Source organism: Emydura macquarii, unplaced genomic scaffold (genome assembly GCF_026122565.2).
Source record: "Emydura macquarii macquarii isolate MOO-44397 ecotype Brisbane River unplaced genomic scaffold, CSIRO-AGI_Emac_v2 contig_2676, whole genome shotgun sequence".
In the NCBI taxonomy this organism is placed as follows: domain Eukaryota; kingdom Metazoa; phylum Chordata; order Testudines; family Chelidae; genus Emydura; species Emydura macquarii.
Genome location: NW_027132813.1, coordinates 38544639 through 38550789, shown reverse-complemented (window position 1 = coordinate 38550789; position 6151 = coordinate 38544639).

Sequence of the window (6151 nt, the reverse complement as noted above, 5' to 3'; positions counted from 1 at the left end):
GCCTGAGGGTTAGAGCCGCAGGGCTCCTTGCTAGTTCCACCCTGACTCAGGGCTGGAGAGGTCCCTTAGGATTGCTTAGTGTTCGGCCCCGCCAAAAGGGACGACACCTCAACATGTGACTGGCTAATTCTCCTACCAGCAGACTGTGATCTAGGTGATGTAGTGATGCCGTGTGAGCTCCCTCAGACCAGAGACTCAACTGCCACCACACTACAAGCTCTCTGTGGGTGCAGGGTACCACCTTGTTACTGAATTAGGGCCACAGGCATGTGAATAACTTGATACTGATAAGGAGTCCCATTGTCCTCATGTGCCTAAATTGTTGTTTCTGACTTGAGTTGCAGTAGCACCTACCACCCCAGTCATGGACCCCATTGTGGTAGATGCTGTACAAACACTGAAGACAGAGTTCACAATCGAAGCAGTGTTTCCAGGATGGGGACCTCGGTTTTTCTTTTGTACAAGAAAACTATTTATTGTAAGTCTGAAATATCAAAGGCCAAACTGGTAGATAAGAGAATGAAGGAGAATTGTGGGTAAAAGGGTATAAATAGAACAACATGCAACAGGTCAGAGAGCACAGCAATGGAATAACCTCAACACACAAAAACCGTCCTGGGCTATGCGCTGGACTGACTGCAGTTTAACTGATCTGGAGGATAGTAAAGGCTGAAATTCATTCTCTTTTATTTTAAAGTGGGAGTGAATTTAGCTGGAAGGCATTAGACTGGCAGCACTAGCAGCTGAAGTCCTCTGGTACTACCCAGACCAAGTACAACACAGACTGCAACTTCCCCACTCTGCTCAGCCAAAGTGTCACTCAACCTTGACCTGGAGGGACTGCCTCTGGGGTGAAGGAGGAGTTCAGACTCCCTGTCCCTTGGTTCCTTGGCCTTGATACTGAGACTGCCAAAGAAGAAAGGGGGCGGCAAACTACACTTCTTTGAAGTCACTTGATAGGACCTGGCTGGAATTTCAAGGCCCCGGGACAAAAAGAAAATATGAATAAAAATGGGGCAGAAGTTAATGTGCTTTTGCCAGGCTAGAAATGTGAGCTTTACATCAGTGGGAAGGGAAGAGTCCCAGCTACCCTGTGGAACCCAATATTTGCTTCCTGCCAGAAAGGAACCAAGATAATGGACTTTAAAGTCATGACAGTTTTAGGGAGAGAAAAGCTGTGTTGGGTGAATTTTAGAGATTGCCTCAGATTCTCTCTGGGCCTCGGATTCATGGTGACTAGCTGGGGGGGGAGGGGTGTTAATTCTGAAATAATTCCAGATTTGCTCTTCTGTACTGTATAGTGAGTTCCTGGTAGTGTGGGGGTGATATAATTGCACTAGTTTTCCAGTTGCCATAGAATCTGTAATGTTTTGGCACCAAGAACTGCTTTGTTTGCTTATGTGGGTGTGACACCCTGTTCCCCCTCCATGTTCACCACTTTTATAAGATTATGATATGTTTTGTACAAAGTATGCCTCATGAGGTATCATTTGAAAACTCATAATCTGCTGAATATTATTATCCCGTTGAAATGTGTGTAACATCACTGCATGTAAAATAATGATATTTTGCTATATGATTATTACTGAAATATGCTGTAATTTTAGGTAATGCTCACAAACCCCAGTTTCTCAGAGACAAAGACACATTAGCATGCCAGCAAGGTGTTAAGGGGCCATTACCTACTTAACTATCCATTCACCAGCAGGGGGGAAGGTACAAATAAAAAATGTAGATTTCATCCCAGATACGGTTTGAATTTCACATACACAGGGGACTGTTTGTCTACACCCTGGCGCGGGGGGGGATGGATAATCCTCAAAGAAGGGTGGAGGATATAAAAATAAGAACAACGGGAGTCCTGTAGCACTTTAAAGACTAACAAATTTAATTTCTGCAGGCATACGCTTTCGTGGGCTGCAAGATGCAAGAAATAGAAATCAGATAGTGGGTATATATATACATCCAAGGGTAAGGAACAACAATGGGGAGGGTATGCCTGCAGAAATTAAATTTGTTAGTCTTTAAAGTGCTACAGGACTCTCATTGTTTTTGCTGTATACAGACTAACATGGCTACCCCTCTGGAACTTTTCATCATGGAAGCACTAAAAATAAGAGACAGTGACCTTCACATCACACCTCTTCTCCTTCCATTTTTCTGCTCATGACAATAATGACTCTCAAAGAACTGAACAAAGTGAGGGGAGTGGTCCAAGGCTAGAAGGAAATGCAGCCTATGAAATTGCACTGCGGCTTATGGTGAGACAGATGTTTGCTTTTAAACCTATTATCCTTGGTTAAGTTCAGGAATTAGCTTGCAGTTTTAACTTTTTATTTCTTTTGTAACTAATTTGGATTTACATGCATCTACACTTGTTATTACTTAAAATCTATCTTTCTGTAGTTAATAAAATTATCTTATTGTTTTATCTTAACCAATGTCTGCTTGGATTAAAGAAGACAAGGCTGGTGCATGAGCATTACCCATTGTTGGAATGAGGGATTTACTATGAGTTTATATTCCCCAGGAGGGTACTGAGCAGTGCAAGATGCACATTTCTGGGAACATGGCTGGGACTGAAGAATATGTGGATGTCGCCCTGTATGTAATTCATGAATGGCTAGGAGAGCATTCATGTAACATAGCTGGGAGTGATTTTTATGCACTAGTTGCTGTATGTGAGCAGGCCAGGTGTGGCTGTTCTGGCAGCAAAGCAGCTTAAGAGCCATCCCAGGCTAGACAGGTCAGGGGACACCGCTGTTCAACAGTCCAGATTGTACCCTGGTGAATGTCACTGTGGAGCAGCAAGGAGCAGGGTTATATGCACAACTTGTTCTTCTAGGTGAGATTTACACTTTAAACACTGGTGTAATGGTTTTAAGTGAAAATTCAAGTGAGGTGGCCAGAAACAGTCAAGAAAAAGTTACAGGTTTTTGTTTGTTTTTCTGTTTGCTTATTTTGGGAAAGGGTAATAGAAACAGAAAACATAAATATGAGCGATAACGAAGCAAAGTTAGTTCTGGCCAAATTGAAGGCAGTAGAAAAAAGGGAGGAAGGCCAACGTCAGAAATGGGAAGCGGAGCTGACAATAAAAGAAAAAGAACTGGAGCGGAGAGAGAGAAAGAGGACTGCTAGGCAGGAGGCTGAAGCCCAGCAGCAAAAAGAAGCAGCAACTGCACTGGAAGAAGTCGCCCACAAGCAAGCCGTGTAGCTACATGAGAAAACCGTGGAACTGAAAGCCAAAGAGGCTGAGGAAAAGGAGAAAGGGAGGAAAGACCAACTGGAACTGATAGAAAAACAGAAATAGATTCCCCGTGTCACCAACATCTCCCCTCACGCCGAGGATCCACAATGGGGACCAGCTCTGCTCTGCATACAAAGAGACTGACCCCATCAAGTAGTAGGTCACTGCTTTTGAAAAGTCCATGAGATTCCTGAGGATGAGAGAGCTCAGGGGACATCGCTGTTCAACAGTCCAGATTGTACCCTGGGGAATGTCATAGTGAGTTTAACTTATAGGCAGGAGGATCACCTTAAAATAGGCTTAGGCAAAGATGTGGGTGGAGCAAGTTCTTATTGGTGAAGATCTGACTCCTGTGCAGGCAGATAAATAGAATGTGTAACACTGGGCTAACTTCTCCTCAGTCCTTATTCCTGGGCTCTGCGTGTCCTTTATTGCAGTGTGGGCAGGGACGCAGGTTCTACAAACTCACAATCTGCTTCCTGGGCCGCTCAGGCCAGATCTAAATGTGACAGACACTCTAACCCAATGGTTCCCAACCTTTTTGGCTCAAGGATCACAGATATCAGTTTTACAACTCTTAAGGTCACCAGTCTCTGCCAGCACCCTCCCCTCACTGCAGCCAGACAAAGGGAGTCCTCGCTGATCTCCCATCCCCCTAGCTGCAGCAGGGAAACCGTACTTGTCCTGTAGTCCCATGCGCTCCACCTGGGTCCCTGGGCAGTGGTTCCTTTCTGCAGCCAGGGGCATGGGAGATCAGGGCATGCTCCCTCTGGCTCCAGCAGGGACCCCAGTGCCTGTGGACCGAGGCAGAACGCTTTGCTGTGCTCCCTGCTACAGCCAGGGGGAGGGGAGTGCTGGTCTCCCATCCCCTTGGCTGCAGCTAGGAACCTGCACCGGTCTTGTAGTCCCATGGCAACATGCTCTGCCTGGGTCCTTAGACAGCAGCTTCCTTCTGCAGCCAGCGGGAGGGGAGTGGCTGGCCACGTTGAGAGACACCAGGCCCTGGGTTAGGAACCACTGCTCTAACCTGTTATCTTTAAAAGTGCAGCCTGGTGACTCCCAATGACATTGCAGTCTCCCGTGCTAGTAGCTGAGATTTAAATTCCAACTGTCAAAGCAAACAGATTTGTTTTTGTATATAAACATGTCCTGCTCTCTCTTTTCATCCAAAAGTATCCAAAGAGTGCACAAGCCCAATGCTTTCTCCCCTTTGCAGGTCACCGTTAACAAAAGCATGTTGGTATAGGAGCTGCAGCACAAGTGGCGTGGAACTATCCCACAGTTCAGATTTCCATGTATGCGGATAACAGATGGGACAGCTCTTTAGTTGGCTCAGTCATACATCAAATGCTGGTTCTTTCCTTTCATTTGGCAAGGGGTAGCCCATGTTCCAAAGGTGAAATTCCATCTAGAGGGGCAGACTGAAGGGACTGATTTACTCCTGTTTTGTGAGATGCTAGATGAGCAGCCAGGAGCCAGTCAGAATACTTCCATGCCCAGAGCAGCACTGCATGCTTTGCAGACCTGTCTGTGAGTAGCCCCCTTGCAGCCCAATTAATATAACTGGCTTTATTTAGCACCACTCCATTTGGTCCCAGAGGGGAAAATTATGTGCAGCTCCCATCAGAGCAATATTTCCTTAGAGTTGGGAGATTTAAATAGGGCTGCAGCTGTGAGGGGGAACCCTGGCACATACTGATCTCCCAAGATGGGACAGTCCAGCAGTCTTCTTTAGCAAAACTTGATCTACCAGGAGTGTCTGCCAACTGTAGGATCAAGCAGCACTTCTGTAGAGGGGCAGGGAGTGTAGAGAGTGCACCCTGAATACAAAGCCCAGCTATGGAAAAAGTGTCATTTCTTGTATTTAGAGCTGAGTACAAACATGTTGGGATTCCCTTCAGAGCCCTTGGGGGCCCGAGTCACTGTTGTTGCTTCCACCAGTGCAAAATGGGTGTAAAATGTTACCATTTGGATCTGGCAGCCTTTTGCACCCCTGTGGCACTGGGGTAAATGACTACATAGGTAGAAGGAAACAGTGAATCAGCCCCTAGGTTGTGGCTTTACTAGCTGCTATTGTGATGCTACTGCAGCGGTACCTAGAGCCCCTGTGGCTACAGAAGGCAGAAAACAAGACTTAGGCTTTTAATTCACGTATGGGCTTTTGAAAATGTTTGCTCAGGTGCCTGCAATGATTACGGTCTTATCTGTGATAATCTGGCCCACGGCAGCCTTCTCAGTACTGGAGGGTCAGGAGACAACTGCATCACCAACCCCTCTGTGGCCATGTGCCCACCGTGAATCATGCAAGTATTTGAGAGCATAATGCAAAACACAGATACACCGATCTCCCAGATGAATAGTGCTGCCTGACTCCCTTCCAGTGACACACCAGCCTCCCACCTTTAGGGGGTCACTGCCTGATGGAGGGGGCGCCCATTCTGATGTACAGCAAAAGAGGGCTTTGTGTTTATGGGAATGCCTGAGCATCCTTTGAAGGATTAATTCAGTAGCTAAACGACAACCTTGTGCAAACACAGGGTCATCCAAGCAGGCTGCTTGACCACACTAAAAACTCTGAAGGAGGAAAAAGTAATAAGGGGACTCACAGTCACAGCAATGAGACGAGACCAGACCTGAGGTCTCCAGGGCACAGGGGAAGAACCCCATCTATTGCATCTTGTCTCAGTCTGGTCCCACCTGCTGCCTTTTGTCTCACACTACCCAAATGCTGCCATTTCCTTTCCCTCACTAACGCCTTCTTAGAGGCCCATACACATAGCATGCCCCATAATGAATAAACCACTGAGGTTCAGTAACTACTGGTGCAGTTTTATTTACAGGCTGTGCTCCCACCAAGCACCTGCACCTGCACGGAACACACCACTACTCTGCTTCCACTCCTTA